Raw genomic sequence first — 21,693 nt, forward strand, 5'->3', positions numbered from 1 at the left:
CAAAATGAAATCATAAAGTATTTGTCTTTGTGAGAAAAAGTTATAAATGAGATTTTAGTAAAATAATATTCAATGACCAAATCACCACCAATTATATTAAAATTATTGGCAGACCATTACAAAAACAGCATCTTAAAATAAGAAGTTTCTATATACCTTTTTAAGATTTCCATTATAGTACTAAAACTAGGTTAGACAACCTGTTACTAAGCTGTAATGACAAGAATGATGGAACTTAACCATGAAATCAATTAGAGGGTTACTATGACTTATTGGCAAAAAATAAAGCAAACTGATATACCCAGTTTTATGCATTCTGATTTAGAAATATAATCTATACCATCCAGAAACCATTCCTCAATTGCATGTCTCTGACTACTGCAGTCTGAGGCCAGTGGAGTGCCTTTTTCACTTTCTCCCTCTACTGCTAATGCTAAGTATCTCTCTTCTTATATTTATTTGCAGAATATATTTCCTAGAGAATGAGTGAATGAAAGGAAGGGTAAATCACATTGCATTATAGAAATATATTTTTCCCTTGGTAGTAGCAGGAAAACATCATGAAGGTAATACATATTGAGGCATGTAATGTAGAAGTATATTTAAAACATATAGAGTGCTTTGCTTTCCTTGGGATCAGATTATGTAAAATCTAAGTAGATAGAATATAAGCACATTCTTCTTTAAAGTGAACCCAGCCACTCTGTGGATGTCTAATATATGCTAAGAATGTGGATGTGAACTCGGCATCAATCAGCTATCAACCATGTAATATAGCTTTGTTTCAGTGTTTCAGAATAAGCAAATAAGAGAAAAAAATGTTTATCATAGAAATCAGCATAAAATTTCAGCTAACTAGTTAACACTTTTTTTGGTGGGGATGGAGTCTGTCTCCCAGGCTGGAGTGCAGTGGCGTGATCTTGGCTCACTGCAACCTCTGCCTCCTAGGTTCAAGCGATTCTCCTGCCTCAGCCTCCCAAGTAGCTGGTATTACAGGTGTGTGCCACCACGCCTGGCTCATTTTTTTGTATTTTTAGTAGAGATGGGCTTTCACCATGTTGGTCAGGCTGGTCTTGAACTCCTGACCTCAAATGATGTGCCTGCCTCGGCTTCCCAAAGTGCTGGGATTACAGGCATGCGCCACCGCACCCAGCTGACACTTTTAATAAAATGCAAAAATCCATGATTTTTATGTGAAGAAAACCAAACCAGGAAGCCACAACAAAAGAATGAAAAAAAAAAAAAAAACAAGAATGCACAAGATGTGAAGGAAGTGAGTGGGATAAGGAGTGGAAAATATTCTCAAAAGGCAATAGGAAATGAACTTCAAAAACAAAAGACAGAGAGGCCAACACAAGAAAAGGTTTAATGATATATATATATAAGAAAGTAAATGGAGTACAGTCCCACTGTTTATGTAATAAGTGTTCAAGAGGTACAACCAGATCATTTTCAAAAGGGATAAGAATAAAGACATGTTTATAATAATGATATTAATATTAACACTGATATACTTTGCTCAAACAGTAATGAGACATTTTTCCCTGTTCAAACCTACTGCAAGACTAAAGTTATTTAAGCAGCCACTTAGGCAGTCCCACCTTTTTAGTGGATAGAAGGAGAAATAATTTCACATTATTGGCTTTCCCTAAATGAATCTCTAACGTCACTGAGTTGTAAAAATGTTGTACTTCCCTGCTCAGCTACTCAGGAAGGCTGAGGCAGGAGAATTTCTTTAACCTGGGAAGTGGAGGTTGCAGTGAGTGGAGATCACGCCTGCACTCCAGCCTGGGTGACAGAGTGAGACTCCGTCTCAAAAAAAATAATGTTGTGCCTTAGTCAGGAGTGACAGTACTGAAACAAGGATGCTCTCCCCAATGGTTATGTAGAAGTATTTAAATCCGAGTTTGGATAATTGTCTTTAACAAATTACATTTAAAGTTGAAAGGTAAAAATTACAAATTGCTGAATAATTTGCTTCCTGCCCAACTCTCTGACTTAATTTCACATCACCATCTTTCTTATTCACTCCATTGTTGTTTTGCAGCTATCACCTTGGTTTACTTTCTTCTTAATAGTAATCATGACTGGAAGTTATGATATCATCTGTTTATGTGTTAGCATCTATGCTGCAACACTGGATATAAACTTCATGAGGGCAAGCATCTTTTCTGTCCTATTCATTACTATATCCTCAGCACTTACTATGTTTGCAGCACTTCTAAGCACTGCCTGGACCTTAGCAGGTGCTCAATACATAAATACATGTAAATAAAAAAAGAAATGTGCAAGTAATATCTAGAATCAAGAATAAAATATAAAAGAATTTTCTTTCTTTTTTTTTTTGAGACGGAGTTTCGCTCTTGTTACCCAGGCTAGAGTGCAATGGCGCGATCTCGGCTCACCGCAACCTCCGCCTCCTGGGTTCAGGCAATTCTCCTGCCTCAGCCTCCTGAGTAGCTGGGACTACAGGCATGCGCCACCATGCCCAGCTAATTTTTTGTATATAAAAGAATTTTCACCACAGTATTCGTGTTTACAATCACTAAGAAAACGTTAAAACAAAGTTAATTACAGCATAGTACTTAACCTCATAGGATTATTGGCAGATTAAATGAGACAGTGCTCACAAATGATGTAACACAAAGCCTGACAGGAACATAGAGGGTGTTTAAGAAAGGTTCTTATCATTGTTCATTGTCATTTCTCCAATAAAATGTTTGTAAGGAAATTATTAAGGCACCAGGATTGATAAATTTTAATGTGCGCAAAATAGATTACAAAGAAAATATTAATACATTTAATTATGCATAAGAAATTAACAAAAGAAAGTCTGCAAAGTTTTTAAATGACATTAATAATTTATGGTAAAGTTTCATATTTGAAAAAAATGTTATTGTATATAAACCTTAACTTCATCTCAGTAACATTGAGAGTTTGTATATATTTACTAATGTTTAAATGAGTTAAATTATCATTACATATCCTTTTCAAAATGAGCTTACTAAAATATGGATGGCACTTTTTTGGCAATTTAGAATCATGTATCTATTTGAACAACACCACAATAATTATTCATTATATTGAATGATAAGAGGGTCTTATAAAAATAACTTATAGAGATAAAATTATAAATCAAATGCAGGTAATTATCAAAATAAAATCTTCAAATTAAGCTTATTTTTAAAAGATGCTTAAAATTTCATTTTAAATCTTGAAGAAAACTACTTCTATTGTTAATGTAGACATGTGCAGCTTAAAGTGAATCAAAATCTATATATTCATGAGTTACAATAAACTAAGCCCCACAGGATAAAGTTGGATTTAGGTGATTGTATAGATTGTACTATCAAGTAATAACTTTTTGTGAAAATCCATTTCTATTTCAAGTCATCTAATTTGCCTGGTGAAATTATAAAAGGGATAATAAAATTAAAATATTTTCCTGGAAACACATTTTATTCAAATACAACTTTAAGTGATTAATTGCTAGCCTCAGTAAATATGAGGTTCCCAGAAATGCATGTTGCCAAAATAATTTATCCTACCACACGGATAGTAGTAAAGTGCTGATGGTCCTTGATATATGAGGTCAACTTGTATGTGGTTCAGATGTAGCTATAATGAAATTCCATTGAGAACTGTAACATTAGATATTCTCAGCAGTTTAAAAAAGCAGGGAAAAATGACTTTACATTTTGCTAAAGTGCCATAGCTACTGCTAGTATTTCTCTATTATAGGTTTCGTGCGACTTAGTAAGAATTTAAATCTAGTTATTGTGTTACATGTACAGTTACTAGTGGATCACGTGTAACATCATTCAACATACACCTTCTCTGACTCTCTGTATTGCATTGCTTAGGATATGTGTGCTCTTGTTTGGAGGAAGCTTAGACTTACATGGCTTTTGCAGCTGATCTTCCTTTATAAATTGTGGCTATTAGTTCAACAATAGAGATGGGTAACAGTTATTTAGTGATTATGGGTACTTTCATTAGCAAATTATTATATTCTGTAGGCAGAAAATCATAGGTAGAAGCACATTTAAGGAAAATCTAATGTTATTTCCTAAAAACCTGGGAGGTCATGCTATTTATCTAGGATTGAACAATGAGTTTCTGGCAGAACTGATGAGGATCAGAATCTAGGCATTCTGGCTCCAAAGTGAGTACTTGCTGTTTCCACTACACTGTGTTACTTCAGATATTGCCAGAAAGTGGATCATAGATAACTATGAAAAATTGTGTATTTAAATAATTCACTTTGGGGCTCAGAAACTAAACCAAAATATTTTAATTTATGTCATCTATGCCCTCCCCAATGTTTTGAGTGTGTATAATAAAACCCATGCCCATATAGAAGTATTAACGACAAGGCGGAGGGAGCCTGTATTTTGTAAAACTATGGACTCTTCTCTTGTACTACTATTCCCAAGACTTGGAAGAAAACATGTGCACATGTTTAACGCTTTATAAATATTTGTTGCATAACCAAATACATAAAGTTTTACTATTAATGAACTCATAGGATGGCATCCAATGCTAGTTCAGTTCTAATGCTGTGTGAGTTTAGAAATTCTACACAACCAAATCTTGGTGGCAGTCAATTTTTCTTAAGTATGTCAAGGATGTCTAATGAGTTTCTTAAAAATTGTTCTTCTTTACCAAACTTAAAGAATGCTAAGGCAAAAATAAATATATCTGTCATCATTTGTGATTTGAGTAGACATTTCTTACTTTATTATTCAAATAACTCAAATTTGTCATTATTTTCCTTTTAAATATACGAATGACTATTTGGAATTTTAGACAATGCCTATTGACTAGTAAAATAAAGTGGAAAACAGAGAAAATTTACATAATATTCCTTTACTGAGCTATCTATTTTAATACCATGGCTTCAATGTTATTTGGTTTTATGCTGGCATATCTACTTGGTACCCATTCTAGGCACTAAAAGAATACCCACACCATACTGATTTCGCATTTTGTTAGCAACCAAATAAAAGCATCTCTTGTACTTCTACAGAATAAATAGTTAATCTAGTTCCAAGAGACAATTCACTTCTGTATACATTTATTGCACAGCTTCAAAAAAAAAAAAAGACTCTGAAATTTGTAAAATGTCTAATACAGATCAGACAGGAGGGAGAGCTGGGGAACAGACACAGAAGTAATAGCAAAAACAAAGCAAAAAAGAAAAGGAAGGTGAAACATATCTCACAGGAAGCCCCCTCAGGGAAGTAACTCACACAAAATGCCTGCTTATCCTTCTTGCATTCAGCATTATGAGGACACACACGTCCCCAAACAAAATGAAACAAACAAACAAAAAAGCCCAAACCAGAAACTAGCATGTGCAGTAACTCCAGTAGCATGAGCTCATCCACTTTGTTCATTTCAAAAATATTTATGAAGAATTTAAAACTGTCAAAATAGAATTAAAAAATGCAAGGGGTGTGAATATGACCTCACCCTTCTCTCAGGGATCTCACAGACAAGTAGAATAAACCAGTTATTTATAGCATAGAGCGTCGAGTCTGCTCAAAACAGGAATGCATAGGCTGCTGTGGTGGGCGGAAAGAGGGAGTCAATTTATTCAGGGCTGGAGGAGAAGAGAGAGTGTATTACAAAGCATTTCCCGGAAGATACCAAAATCCAGTTCCGAAGGAATGACCATGAGCTGCTATAAACTTCATAGATAGTGGGAATGTCATGTTGGAAAGGCTCTGAAGAGAGAAACAAGATGACATCTGTGGAGACTGCAAATACTTAGTATAGTAGAGCTGGAACAAATTATATAGACCTGTTTAAATAATGATAGACTACATTAAAAATAGATGAGGCTAGAGGTAAGCAAGACTCAGATAAAAAGGATTCTGTTCACTAACTGATGATATCTGTGTATTATAGTAAGCAGTAGGGAGCCATTCAAGGAACTGAAGCACTTGCAATGACCACTCTAAAAGCAATTTGAGAAAGGATTGAAGGAGACTCAGTGACTCAGTTATGAGGCAAGAAGCAGCATCAGTCTGCCTGGCCCAAAGAATTGCTCTGGAGTAATCAACTCACATTTGTGATGTCAAGTGTGATTGCTTTCTATTAAAAGCAATCATCTGTCACATTAAATTAACTGTCAATTTGCTTTTTATTGGCTTTATAGTTTTGTTTGTATTGAATGTGTGAATTATCATTTGTTTTATGTTTCCAAACTGGTTCCCATTCAGAGCCCCGTAATACGCACACCTGGCAGTTAATGATTAATTGTACCTGAAATTTTTAAATTTCTTAAGAAATATTTTCCATCAACCTATTAATTCATATCAATCTAGAACCATGATTATAAGTGTCTAGAGAGATACAAGCTAGACAGATTTGAATGAGAAAGAAAATATATAGGTGCCTTAGGAAGTCACTCCATGAAGTTAATCTCAGCTAGAGTTTATAACATCTCTTGACACCAAAATAACCTCATTATCAAATAATGTTCCTTAAATACTTAAGATCGTCTAGTGGACTTTTATGCTTACAATGCCAGGAGCTTCACTGAACAGTAGCTGTGTCCTAGGAAAGCGCAGCACACAACAATGTATTTCACTCCAGGTAAAATCAGTTGTGTCTCAGACTGAAAAATATGTATACCTATAATAAATACAGCCATGCACTGCATAAAATGTTTTGGCCAATGGCAGACCACATATATGATGGTGGTCTCATCAGATCATGATACTATATTTTCATTGCACATTTTCTGTGTTTAGCTGTTTAGATACACAAATGCTTCCCATTGTATTACAATTTCCTATAGTGTTTAGTACAGTAACATGCCTTGCAGGTACAAGTTTGTAGCCTAGGAGCAATAGGCTGAACCTATAGCCTTGATGTGTGTTAGGCTGTATAATCTAGGTTTGCGTAAATACACTCTCTGATATTTTCGCAATGACTAAATTACCTAGATTATCTCAGAACATATCCCTGCCTTTAAGTGATACATAAATACATAAATATATACACATTCCATTCTAAAATATAAATCTTTTGACTCTTTTTTATTGCCATTATTTTGAAAAATTCTAACGTTTTGAGTAAGAGTTAGAAGAAACTACCCATGTACTAATGTCTCTGACTAGGACAGGATTGTTTGTTCCGTAATTCAAAGCAAAACTTTCCATCTTTTTCATAATATGAATAGAAAACAATAATATTGGCACACTGGAGTACAGGGATGTGGCTGTTTATGGTTGTAAGTAACAGCCCAAGATTTCTGGCATCTTCAACCCCACCTGGCTTGCTTAAGGCTGAGGAATTAATAACTTCTATATACCTGTACCTGTTTTGACCTATTGGTGTGTATTCCAGTTGGGAAGCTGTGGCTTAAAGAAGGCTCAAGAGCTGAGAAAGAAGCCTATGCTAGAAAGCTGCTAACATTAGACAAAGAATTAACTTGCTGCATAAAAGCTGATTTGCTTTTCTATCTTTAAATTGATAAAACTGTACATACCTTTAGCAGATGAGTCAAGCATTGAAATGGTAATATGTGTTAATTCAAATGCCAACTTCTTGATTGATAATAGCTGCTTGGATATTTTTGTTGAGAAACACTCTAAGGCTTTGTCTAGGCCCAGTTGAAAATAATGCTGGATTGATGAATGACATTTATCATAGTTACAGTAGGAAAGAATGGCATTATTAACTGACCCAGACCATAGGTTGATTGTACAACAAAACGTATTTATTCTGCAAATCTTTCTTTAAAAATATTTTATGAATTGAACTTTAAGCTTATATCCTAGGTTTGTTTTATTGTTTTGGGTCATAAATAATCCAATGGACAAACCTACCTTAATCCTTTGCTGTAGTTCATTTTGCTCGACTCAATGCTTTCAATGTAGGTGCTTATTTTTATTGTTTTATCTCTTCTTATTGATCTCGTAATATGTAGCTTATTTTATTCCCATTTATCTTTCATTTTTAAACAGAGATTAAGGAACAGCCTCAAAGGAGGACACAGACAAACATGACCCTGGTCCTAGAGGAAGCTAAGAGTGTTCACTTTCCCTGTGAGCTTTACACAGGAGCTTCTGCAACATAAAAGAGATCACAAGGCCAGTGCTGATGAAGCCCTTGATCCTGTGCTTGTTACCTAGGAAAACGTGACAGCAATACCTTAAAAATCACTGTCTCTGTGACTCAGGAGACACAGGACAAATTATCCCAGGATGAAATATAGCCCAAGCATATTGTGGGAATAATGCAGATTAATTTTTTTCTCTTTTCTAAATTCATATATGTACCCCACTTTCAAATATTTATTGACTGCTCAGTTCAGTCCCTTTTCAGAGAGAATGAGGGTATATTTCATTTGTTCAAAAATATAAAAATAATCAGCCCTCTTATCTTTCAAAATAAAAATCAGCTTTGCTCCCAATATGTTTGATATCTGGAATATATCAATTAATATCTTCACTTTAGAGATTCATTACATATAAAGTCAGAATATATGCTATAGCATTACTGTAAAGAGCTGGATTAAATAGTAAAACAAATAGATATACCAAAAGAAAACTGGGCCAAAACATAAATGTCAGAGGCATTTGAACCAGAGCAACTGCATCTTGAATAGGAGTTGGGTCAAATAAGGCTGAGACATACTGGGCTGCATTGCCAGCCTTAGAATTCCTAGGGCATTCTAAGTCACAGGGTGAGATAGGAGGTAGGTGCAAGATACGTGTCATAAAGACTTTGCTGACAAAACAGCTTTCAGTGAAGAAGCTGGACAAAACCCACCAAAACCAAGATGGTGATGAGAGTTACCTCTGGTCATCCTCACGGCTACACTTTCACCAGTACCAAGACAGTTTACAAATTCCATGACAATGCCAGGAAGTTACACTATAGGGTCTGAAAAGAGGAGGTATGAATAATCCACCCCTCGTTTAGCATATGATCAAGAAATAACCATAACAATGGGCAACCAGGAGCCCACAGGGCAGTTCTGTCTATGGAGTAGCTGTTCTTTTATTCCTTTACTTTGCTAACAAAACTTGCTTTCACTTTAGTCTATGGACTCGCCCTGAGTCATTTCTTGTGTGAGATCTAAAAGCCCTCTCTTGGGGTCTGGATTCGGACCTCTTTCCTGTAAGATCTCTCCGGGGACCATGGAAATGACTATATCTTTAAGATTAAGGGTCCTCTTGTAAAGGAGTGGAGGAGATATGTCAGAGGCATTGCAACTAGAGCGACTCTATCTTGAGTGAGGGCTAAGAAAATGATGCTGGGACTTCTGTGGCTACATTCCCAGAAAATTAGGTATTCCTAGCCTCTACTGGCTTAAGGTTAGGGAAACAGACGGATAAAGTTTACTAAACAGAATTAGACTTGGGAGTGTCCTGACAGCCTTGAGAACAAAGGCATTCCTAATTTTGCTTTAAAGACAGTAATATCTATTCTTGCAAAATATAGTAATTAAGAAAATTAATCTCTTATCACAAGTCCTTGTAGACCTATGATCTTTTTTTTTTTAACTTAAGTAAAAGAAAGTACCTAGGTTAAAAAAAAAATCTGATTAAAAAAATAATTCTATATATTTTTTCTTTTTTTTTTTTAACTAGGTTAAAAAAAAGTTTTGTACCTAGGGTGGACATGTTCCTTCTCATACTTTCGAGATCACCCTTCTCTGTTTATGGAGTAGCTTTTCTTTCACCACTTAGCTTTCTTAATAAACTTGCTTTTGCTTTACACTGTTGACTCATCCTTACTTCTTTCTTGTGCAAGATCCAAGAACCCTTCTTGGGGTCTGGATCGGGACCCCTATCCTATAACATAAATAGTGTATTCTTACAACAATAAATAAAATGACTAATAAACTTAAATATACTACTTGCTAGTCATCAAAGAAATGTAAATTAAAATGAAACACCTTTGAAAATGTTTAAGATAAAATGATGATGTAATTCCAGGAAACAGACACACTTCCTCCAGGGGTATAATCTTCCTGGAGGATAGTTTGACAAAATTTATCAATACCTTTAAGTGTCATATGCAGTAGTTCAACCCAGCAGTTCCTTTTCTGAAAGGTATCCTAAGAAAAATTTCTGCAAAAACTTGCTTATAATTGTTTTTAGTGGTCTAAGAGTAACTTAGCCCTAAAGCAGATAATAGAGTTTGAAATTGATTTGATGAGAACCATATAGTGCTTTCCTCATGTGGATACGGATTAGCAGAGGAAGGGAATTAGAAAATTTTAAAGGACAGGGGCAATACATGGTTGCAAAGGATGAAAACAATAAAAGTAGCAGAAGCATCAAGAATTAAGAATGAAAGCTGGATGTCAGCTTCAAGTCCTGCGGAGGGTCAAGTCTGGGGCTGTCGTTTTACTTCCTTCTGTGTCTCTAATTAATTAGTGTCTTTCTCTTGTTCCATCACCAGGAAATCTAACTTGAATGCACAAATAAATCATTGCCGGGTCTGTCAATATCACTGCTAAACAGGCATGATCTGTTACACACTTCCCTTCACTCCAACTGAACAAAAACTTTCTCACTGAAATACTTAACAAGACAAAGTCATAGTTTTGTTTGTTCATGTGTTTGTTTGGGGGGCGCAATACCTTAAAGAACATCCAAGTCAAGACTTCAATTTTGTAAATGAAGAGATAAGACTAAAATGATTAACTAGCTTTACTGTGTTGTTAACAACATGACAGCGATTACGACCTGGGTGTTTAGGGAAACTCTTAGCCCAATCTCCCTATAAAGCAAAAAGGTCCCTAATCTTCACCAGAAAATTAATGAATTGCCTCTCTCAAGGGCTGTGAAACTGTAAACAGTAAGTTGTAAACTGTTTTCCATGATACGTACATAAGCCACACGAAGATATGTGTGCACCTGACCCAGAAACTTGAAGTGCATATATTACAACAAATGAAACATGGTGTACCCACAGAATTCTCATGAGACTCTCTGTATCCAGAAATTACACTTGCTTCATGTTTTAATGTTGCTGTTAGAGAATAAAAAGGGACTTGCCTAGCTCACTGAACCTGCTTTCAACAAGGTAAAAGAATTATGACTGGATATCACTGCTGCCCAGCCTTCCTGTCCCTAGGGGAGTTCAGTGGGCTCAGAAATAAACATTCACCCCATGATGATGTGACCTTATTGTGCTCTCCATGTTTGGCTATGGATTGTGGGCAAATCCCTCTGTTAGAGCTGTGCCACACCCCACTCCCCTGACTACCCCCTGAAAGAAAGAAAGAAAGAAAGAAAGAAAGAAAGAAAGAAAGAAAGAAAGAAAGAAAGAAAGAAAGAAAGAGAAAGAACAAAAGAATTTAGAACTGTTTAGAAATGGTGGGAATTGCTCGCTTAGGCAGCACATATACTAAAATTGGAATGATACAGAGAAGACTAGCATGGCCTCTTTGCAAGGATTACACACAAATTTGTGAAGTATTTCTTATTTTAAAAAATGTATAATAAAAACTAAAAATGAAAAATGGTTGCAATAAATGCATTGGAGGTTGAAACTAAACTCTCAAGTGCACAATATAGACAGATGGGTGGTGGTGGTGTTTTGTTTTTTGTTTTCCATGTAGTAGCAATCACACTGTTAATGACTCCAAAATATGAAAATATCATTAAATATCAAGGCACTATAATATATATTTTTAAATGTAAAATAGGTCTCAAATTCAGTAAGCAAGTGTATTAGTCCGTTTTCACACTGCTAATGAAGACATAGCTGAGACTGGGTAATGTATAATGAAAAGAAGCTTCATTGACTCACAGTTTCATAGGGTTGGGAAAGTCTCAGGTAACTTACAATAATGGCAAAAGGAGAAGCAAGCACATTCTTCTTCACATGGCAGCAGCAAGGAGAAGTGCAGAGTGACGTGGGGGAAGCTCCTTATAAAACCAACAGATGTTGTGAGAACTCACTCACCGTCATGAGAACAGCATGGACATAACTGTCCTCATGATTGAATTACCATCCACCAGGTCCCTCCCACAACATGTGAGTTTATGGGAACTACAATTCAAGATGAGATTTGGTTGGGGACACAGCCAAACTCTATCAGAAAATATAACTGCAGATCTAGATTTCTGGTTCCTCTAGTACGTGACAACAGTTGCTTTGGGACTTAATGCAAGGAAAAAAAAATCCATTTGGTTATGTGTGCTTCAATCTACCTGATCTAATAATGGCAGCTCCCAGTGGAAATTCATACTGGGGATGTATTATCCAGAAGAAAAGAAGTTAATAAAAGATTAGTGATGTATCTCTCAATAACAAAAAGAAGACACAGAACTTTCGTGTGTTTTTAATGTACTGAACATTAATTACTTATCAAACATTAATCATATTAAAATCTTGGCATTTTGTAGCAAGATTGCAATTACCTATGTTATATGACTCCATCAAGAATAAGAAATCAGACACCGAAATGCTTGCTAAATTAAAATTCTACAAATGGCATTAAAAGGTAAAATTTGGTATACAGAAAGCAATTGAATTAAAGCAGTATCTTTAAAATAAAAGAATTTACTCTAAAACATTAGTTGGGGTGTTCTTTTTTTGATTATGTATAGCCCAAAATGTTAACTTCCAAAATTAAAGTCGGCCCTAACTCTGTATTGGAGGGTAAAAAAGTGAACTCCATTCATCTGGTTTTTTGAAAGCACCAAATTTCATGGTTCTTCTTCCTTCTCAGAAGAAGCTATTCATGAAGGTGACACACAGAGAGAAGTATTTATTAGGAGAAATGGAAATTGTTCGATTAATGGCTTAATTGTTCCTAAGTTGAAGAAATCAATATGACAAAAAGTATTTATCTCCTACTGCGTATTGGGTAATGGGATAGGCCCTGGTGGAAAAGAAAGTCACATGCTAAATTGTTAAATACGTGTACTATTGAACTCTGAAAATAAATAAATCTCTTAATCTACCTGAGCTTTATCTGAATCTCAAGAGTTTCATGATATGGAGACAAAAATTACATATATTTTAAACACATATTTAGAACATGTTGTTAAAAGATAAAAGCAGCTAAAAATATAATATTCACCAAAATTATGCAACATAATAATAAATATGTTGCCAACATTTATTGAGAATTTACCATGTGCTGGATACTGGGCTAAATGATTTATCTGATTTATCTCATCGAATTCCCATATTAGCCCTATAAATAAAGTAACATTAAAAATATATTATTACACTCAAAAATATGTAGCACAGAGAAGTTTTTTTGATCAATAATGAATGAATTAATTGTTCTCACTTAAAAAAAAGAGGAAACTGACTTAGAGGTCTGTCTTATCCCAGTCATCCAGCTAACAAGAGCTCAAACTCAATATTGTATGGTAAACACTATGGTAGAAACATACACAGATTCACATGAAAGTACAGAGAAAGGGTTTCTAACCTAAAGTGGGGAGGAGGAGGAAGTTATAAGGAAAATGAAACTTCATATTATCTCTTTCCAGATACGAATTAGGTTCTACTTCTCAGAGAGCATGTTCATAATAATTTGCGTTTATCACAGTGCTAATGATTTGCTCATATGGCTTCTTCCCTATTTAAACTGTCAGTCCCCTAAAGGTAGTAATATATCTTACTCCATCTTTATATTTAAAGAGTCTTGGATCATACCTTTTACAGTATAGGATCTGACAAAAGTTTGTTGATTGAATAAATGACCCACTTGAGACAGTGCCCTTGATTAAGTAATAGATCAAATTAGTACTGAAAGATGGCCTCCTAGTCTTGGGAGGATTTTCTAACACTTTGCTAAAAACAATCTACTTTGTATGAAGCTCATGACTTAGAACATCATTGCATTTTGTCCTGTACACATAAGGTCAAAGGAAAATTCATCTTTCATACTATATATGATTACCTAGGAAGATGGTCATGGACTGAAAAATATTTGTCACATATATGGGTTTTATTTTATGATTTAATGGTGGGATTCCATTGCTATTCATCAACTAATAAAATTTACCCATCTATGCACAGTGAGTTGTTTATTGAATGCAGCAAGATTGATTTTAGCAGTTTTGGCAGGTGAAAATTAAAACCATGCTTGCCTTATTCCAATGCTTGGTAATATGCAAAGTAACAAAGGAACTAGAAGAAAGGCAGTTCATATATTTCTTGAAGTCAGAGGTCAAGGATTGGTTTATACTACCATTTCATTGCTCATAAAATATAAAATAATACACCATAGTTCCTCATGAGACTGGCAGCTGTTATTATGGTAGCAACTTATATTTGAAAACAGTGGCCTGTCTTTTTCAGAGATGGATTTAGCTGTTATTATTATCATGAGTATGCAAAGATTATACAGAAATCAGCAATTAGTACTTAATAAGATTAAATGAAAATGGCAAATGAAGTTCTGCCTTGATCTTTGCTGAATTAACTAACCTTCCAGGCGTGTGGTCATCTTGAAGTTTTAACTCACAACGATGGGTCAGTTTCCTACAGATTCAGGGCTGTTGCTGGGATCTTGGAATTCCTAAAGGAATACATAGCACATCACCTTGCCTTTCCATTAGTCTATTTCAATTTGCTAAAGGATAGCTACCGAGAAACTGGCTGCCCTTGTCGACAGTATGACATATTGGGAGAATGAATAAATCTTCAATGATAGAAAAGATGAATAATAGTGGGCTTCCCTGATTCATAGTTTAGTTTTTCTGAGATTCAGTTACTCACAATCAACTGCAATCTGAAAATATTAAAAATTCAAAAAATAAACAATTCATAAGTTCCAAATCGTATACTCTTCTGAGTAGTGTAATGAGCATTATAATGAAATCTTGCACTGTCCCCCACCGTCCTGCGTGGGATGCGAACGATCTCTCTGTCCAGCATTTACATGCTGTATGCATCGTGGACCTGCCTGTTAGTCACTTAGTAGCCATCTTGGTCATCAGGTCAACTGTCATGGTATCCTAATGCTTGTGTTCAAGTCACCCTTATTTTACTTAATAATAGTTAAGCATATGGAATAATGTGCAACCTAACTAATAAACATGCAAATTAAATAATAATATTAATAATAGCTCCAAAGCACAAAACTAGTGATGTTGGCTATTTGGATATGCCAAAGAGACAGTGTTTTTCTTAAACAGAAAGGTGAAAGTTCTAAACTTAATAAACAAAGAAAAATCACATGCTGAGATTGCTAAAATTGGAAGTAAGAATAAATTGGCTATCAAATTGTGAGAAGGGAAAAAAAAACTTGTGTTAGTTTTCCTGTTGCACCTCAAACTGGGAAAGTTACTGTCACCGTACATGATGAGTGCTTGGTAAAGCTGAAAAAGGCATTAGCATGAATAGAAACATGTTCTGATTGACTGGAATGGGGTTCAGTGCTATCCGTGGTTTCAGGCACCCACTTGGGGTCTTGGAACATATCTCCTGCAGATAAGGGGAGACCACTGCCGTACCGTTCTATGTCTAGAGGTTACCAGAAACATTAGAAAATACAACTATCAGTTTACAGATGTGTGTCTAAATTTCGTTTCTGTTTCTCAGTATGGTGTGTAAAACACAATGACTCTCAAGGTGATCTCTTTTTTTAAAAAATAATCTACAGTGCTTTTTAAATTGACACATAATATTTGTACATATTTATGGGGTACATGTGATATTTTGTTACAGGCATAAAATGCGAAATTATCATTTCAGGATGTTTAAATTATCCATCACCTCCAGAGTATAATCACCTAAAGTAGAAGTCCTCTCTTCAAATTATTTTAACATATACAGTACCTTGTTGTTAACTATAGTCCTCGTACTCTGCTATCCAGCATTCAAACTTATTCCTTCTATCTAACTGTATATTCATGCCCATTAACCAACTTTTCTTCATCTCCTCCACCATCATTGATTTCTTTTAGTCTGTTTTTGCTTTTGTAAAAAATATTAACAGCTTTCAATAAGAACCAAAGTGAAATTTATCTGTTGGAAATCCAAAGGAATATGTGTCACTTTTTCTTTTCTTTTTCCTCAGGAATAGCAAAGAGCATATTGGCTATCTGCTTCTTGGACTTTTTCAAAAATGCTTTAGAAATTCTATCCTAATGCATTTCTATGCAAATATATAAATTAAGGCACAGTGTATATAAGACAAATAAGAGAAATTCTACAGAAAATTACCTGTGTTCTTAAAAAAGTGTCAAGATCATAAAAGACTAAAAAAGTATTTTTAAAAGGCTTATATTTTTCTCCACAAAAAAAGGGAATGGTTGGGTTGAGGACATAGCTATGAAAGACATTTTTAGGACAATTTTCAAAATTTGAGCATGGATAGTGTGTTGGACAAGAGTTTTCTATCAATATTGTTTTCTGATTTTGATTATTTAACCGTGGTTACATAAATATTGCCTTTTCTCATAGGAAATACACTTTGAAGGATTTAGGATGAAAAACTGATGTCTCTAACTACCTTTAGGTTGAGATAATTTACTCTCAAATAATTTGGAGAGGAAGTATGCCTGAGAGAGTGTGTAGAGTGCACAAAATGATTCAATAAAATAGATTCATCATATGTTAACATTTGATGAATCTAGGTAAAGGATATGCGTTTTTACACTATTCTTGCAATTCTTTGTAAATTGAAAGTAATTAAACAATTATAAAAAGACAAATTGCATAGCAGTAAAATTAAGAATAATATTATTTCAAAGACAGTCATAATAACTGGGGTAATACTTTGCATTTGTATATTAACTATTATATTAATAAAACTTCCAAATATGTGATTTATTTAACTTTATTCTTGAAACAACTGTAACATTTTAAATGTCTTTATTCCCATTTTAAAGATGAGGAAACCTGGAAACAGAACTATTTCAGTGCTTTAGTTTAAAAGATTTTGATTTGTAGTCTTTTCTGAGTTAACTACACCAAAAACTGTGCAAATTGTCCTCATTTAGGTCCTAAAGGCAAGTCTGTGGTTTGTCCTGTGCTCACTAACCAACTGTCAAGCTGTAAGAATTTGGGTGGCTGCAGATCAGGAAGCAGCTCTATAATTTATAATCAATCTTCTAAGCTGTCTTGTCTCTATTTCCACAGTAGGTTATTGGTTTTCATTCTAAAGTTGTGCTAGCTCTTCCTGGCATGATTGATGGTGCAGGTGCACAGTTTTAGGAAAGAAACAATGGGAAATTCTATTGGGTTATGCTGCATTACAAAGAGAAAAAAAATCAATGTTAGACAAGTAGAATTGAGAAAATTATGAGGGAAATAAATTTTATTTTTATGCATTCTAGAATTACATCTAAAAGTAGGTATTTTGTTTGAAAAGGTATAGTTGTTCTTTGGGGAGAGAAAGGAAGAAAGGGAGGAAGAGCTATGAGTTCATATTACTAGAATTCTTACTTCACTAGAATGTAAGATTTTTCTTCTGAATTTAGACTGATTTTTCTTTATTTTAAAATTACCTTACCTATTTCTGATTTATTTGTGTGTGGTCAAATATTTTTAAAGTGTGTCTACAAAAACAATTTGTAGACCACAGCTTTAATGTTTCTAAGTAGTGTTCATTACACACCCAGGAAAAATAAAAGACACAACTTAAATGCTAAATTTGTAAGTTTCAGTGTTATAATGATTAGGCGATTCATTCTTTTATTGAGCAAGTATTTATCAATTCATAGAAAAGCAGAAAAGCATGAAGGCTGAAAGCATGTACTTTGGAGCTAGACTATTTGGGTTCAATTTTAAGACTCTGTTTCTTAGAAACTGTGATCTTGAAAACATTTCTTAATATCTCCAGATTCAATTTCTTCATTTGTAAAATGGAGAGAATGATCGAACCTACCTCACAGGGAGGTTGTGATGATTTCTGCGGTGGCTCATGCCTGTAATCCCAGCACTTTGGGAGGCTGAGGCGGGCAGATCAAGAGGTCAGGAGATCAACATCATCCTGGCTAACACAGTGAAATCTCATCTCTGCTAAAAATACAAAAAATCAGCCAGATTTGATGGTGCATGCCTGTAGTCCCAGCTACTTGGGAGGCTAAGGCAAGAGAATTGCTTAAACCCAGGAGGCAGAGGTTGCAGTGAGCTAAGATCATGCCACTGCATTCCAGCCTGGGTGACAGAGTGAGACTCCATCTCGAAAAAAAAAAAGTATAAATATATGTGAAACACCTGAAATAATGCTTGGCACATTGTTAGCCTTCAATAGATTTTTATTGTTATTATTCAAAATATAATCTGAGAACTATTTATTGAGCATGTAGCATGATCCAGGTAATCCACAAGAAAGCATGAGATTATGTAGTTATTTAGGGAATAAAGAAATGATTCAGAAAAAGACCCTGCCTTAGTAGATTCATTAGTTACCTATTGCCATATAGCAAGTCTCCACCCCCATTTGCAAACTCAGCAGCTTAATAAATAAATACTTACTATTTTACAGTTTCTTTAGGTCAAGAATTCAATGACTTAGCCTCTACCTCAGCTGAGGTCTCCTCTGAAGGCTCAACTCAGAGTATTCACTTTCAAGCTCACTCATGTTTTGCTGTCAATGTTCAGTTTCTCACAAACCATTGGACTGAGGGCTCCCCGCACTGGGTGTTTGGTTCGAGGCCACTCTAAGTTCCTTGCTACATGAGCTTCTCTGAAGGGAAGATCACAATTATGGCAGCTGGCCTCTCTCAGAGTGAGACGGCGAGAGATCAATAGCGAGAGATCAATATAGTCTCTTTGTAATTGAAACTGAAAGTGACGTCCCCCAATTTTTATGTATTCTAATTAGAAAGGAGTCACCAGTTCAGCCCACAATCAAGGGAGGCAAGTACATTAGTGGCCTCCTAGTGGAGAAGTGAAGATATAGCTAAATAATTCCAACATGAGATAGTGGTGATAGAGAAGGGGAAAGATTTCTCAATGAGGGCATCCTGACATGCTAAACATAGAACCTGATAGCACACCACTGTATTCTTTTGGGTTTGTCAGTAATTTGAGGAAAATTACTGAACATACTCTAATCATCTTTATGACTCTACTGGACACTGTAAGTCTCATGCATGGGATGCTTCAAAAAGGTTCATGTAACACAAAACACACCTTTACAGAAATAGGCCTCATTGGGACATGATTGTAGGAAGAGTAACATTTATCTGGTGTTGCCTACTTAGAACAGTAGAATGTTGCTGATAAAGGTGCTACTTAGTACAGGTGCAGATGGAAGTATACCACAATATACCACTTCAAAATGTGTCTGTCTGGCATACAGATTATTTTGACTAAAGGCAATTGAGATCGAGCAATACAGAAAAAGCTCTTTAGCGCCTTCTACCGGCCTAAAAGAGTATAGATTTCCTCTTTTGCCAAAGAAATTTAAATTGATGAAGGAAGTTTCTATTTATAAAAATGTCTTTTTATCAGGAAGACAGCTACTCTTGGAGACCACTCTTACCACCCATCTGATAGCTGCATAACAACAACAACAACAACAAAAACCCTTATTTACCACACCTTTCCTCTCCTTCACTTCAAATCACTTGGCTTCCCTCATCCCAAAGCTTAAAACCATTTTCCCCTTGTTTAGCCAAAATAAGGTATTTAAGCTTCAATCAGCTGGCCACATCCTAGTGTTTTCATTTAGTTGTGAATTATGCATATAGTAATTTCACTAGAATAGTTTCCTGACTTTACCAATTTTCTTGCTTTAAAAATTTTTAACGTTTGGTTTGCTGGTTATATTGGATATGTACTACCACTTCTTTCTCAATGGACTGATTTTCTATAGAATGCTCAGAAGTAATTTTGAAGAAATCTTTATATCTAATGCACCAAATATAAAACAGGAAAATGATCACAGCATTTGAGCCCTATTTTTTTTGTTTCATAGTGGTCCCCTTGAGGGCAGGAGTGGAAAGTACAGTATAATTTTTTTCAGCATTACTTGAACACTTTTATATCTTGAATTAAAAGTTCTATTTTTTCTATATGTATATATTTGCACAAATAATTCTGGGGCCAATAAATCTTATTCCTGATTTCCTGCTAATTTGAGAATTACTTAAGATTTATTGTAACCACTTCTGCTTTATGCATATAGTTCTGAGTTTACCATGGAATCATGAGGGTTTCATTCTGCTTTAGAATTCAATTAGTCTTCGACTTCTTTAGCTTCAGACAAACACTCTTCTAGTGTTTGTAAGAAACATTGTTCTCTTCCATGGAGCCACTGTTTGAAGTCACAGAGTATGATTCTGACAAGCAAAGCCTCTGCTTTGACATGACTTCTGGAGCCAGGGTTGCCCCTCTTCTAGCTTCCGCTTTTCCAAAGGATTGACTTTACTTGTCTCAGTCCTTTCAGTTTCCAGCTTAAGGCTTAATACATTCCAGAATTGCATTTTCAAGGTAAAATAGGAAAGATTTATTCACAGTTATTTTGTTTACACAAACGCAAAGACAGGATAAATCATTCACTTACTAACGTTTCTCCTCACTTTGGGCATTAGCAATAACCTCTCCATCATAAAGCAAAGTAGATTAATTCAAGCAGGAAGAAAAATATCTCCACTTGTATTATTTAAGTGAAGGTTTGAACTATGCTTATGTTAATAAGATAATATTTCAATTTACCACTTATCAAACCAGAATGAACAATAAATAAATAAACAAATAGAATGTGGATAAAGGTAGAGCACAGTGTTTATTCCTTCTTGGATCTAAATATAAATTTTGGCAGGTGGCATTGTCGCCAGTAATTAGAAAATTTAAAAATAATAAAATTCTATTGGAAAAAATCCAATCCTATATTACTTTTACTTCAACGTAAAAATGCTTTATGTAGCCTTATAAAATTCCAAGTATACATTATTTTTAATCCTAGTAATTTATAATTTAATAATTTCCATACCACGCTTAAAATGTTGCTTACTCTAATTAGCTTATGGTCAACAGTATCTTTAAATAGAAATATTGATAATCTGTCTCCTGAAGCATTTTATTGAGTATGTTTATGGTTCCAGGATGATTATCCTAATGAATAGAATGATAAAAAAAAAAGTACCATTAAGCAGAAATAAAATAGAATACCCATCAGGGCAAAAAGTATTTTTTCTATAAAAGAACAATTTGTGCTTAAAATACAGTATTTATAATACAGTATTAAAACCATTGATAAGTTGAAGAATGCATTTTTGAAATTCTACTAATAGTGAATATCTGATATTATGATTTTGTTTTGACAGTTAGAGGTAGAGTCTAGGATGAAGGACACAGAGCTATCATAAAAAAATGACCAATCCACTAAAAAATAGTTCAGATGGCACCGATAATATTGCTGAAACTAAACTCTATATGAGTAATGTAAAAACGTTACGGGAAAAAGAGACTGTCGTTCTGTGTTTAATGAGGAAATCACGGTTGGGGGTGGTGGAAAAATCAGCCTGAGGTTCCTTCTCGGTACTCTTGCCAAGTACATACATTAAAACAGGTGGTGACTATTTACAATCTTTATATTTTATTTAGATGGTTGTTTTTTCACTAGCAATCTTTATTCTCTGAAATATTTGTAAGCACGCTGATTTCTGTGTTTTATGGCATTGACAAATGTATACCTACTGAAATTTCAAGGCAAAAGTACAAAATGTCTAGCAATGCCTATGCTAAGTCTTATGTGGCACCAGAAAACATTTAAACTAAGATGCAAGATATATG

The 21,693-nt window shown here is 34.7% G+C and overlaps 1 protein-coding gene and 1 non-coding gene across 9 annotated transcripts in view; one reads left to right on the forward strand and one right to left on the reverse strand.

The window, feature by feature from the left end:
- Positions 1–21,693, reverse strand: part of NAALADL2 (N-acetylated alpha-linked acidic dipeptidase like 2) — a 1,216,540-nt gene that overhangs the window by 398,854 nt on the left and 795,993 nt on the right. The window lies entirely within an intron of this gene.
- LOC135275927 (U6 spliceosomal RNA) lies at positions 11,356–11,462 on the forward strand. Its single transcript, XR_010343516.1, has one exon. It is a non-coding gene; the product is annotated as a U6 spliceosomal RNA (small nuclear RNA).

This window comes from Aotus nancymaae, unplaced genomic scaffold (assembly GCF_030222135.1).
Source record: "Aotus nancymaae isolate 86718 unplaced genomic scaffold, 86718_ANA_hifiasm-v0.15.2.pri h1tg000019l, whole genome shotgun sequence".
Lineage (NCBI taxonomy): Eukaryota > Metazoa > Chordata > Mammalia > Primates > Aotidae > Aotus > Aotus nancymaae.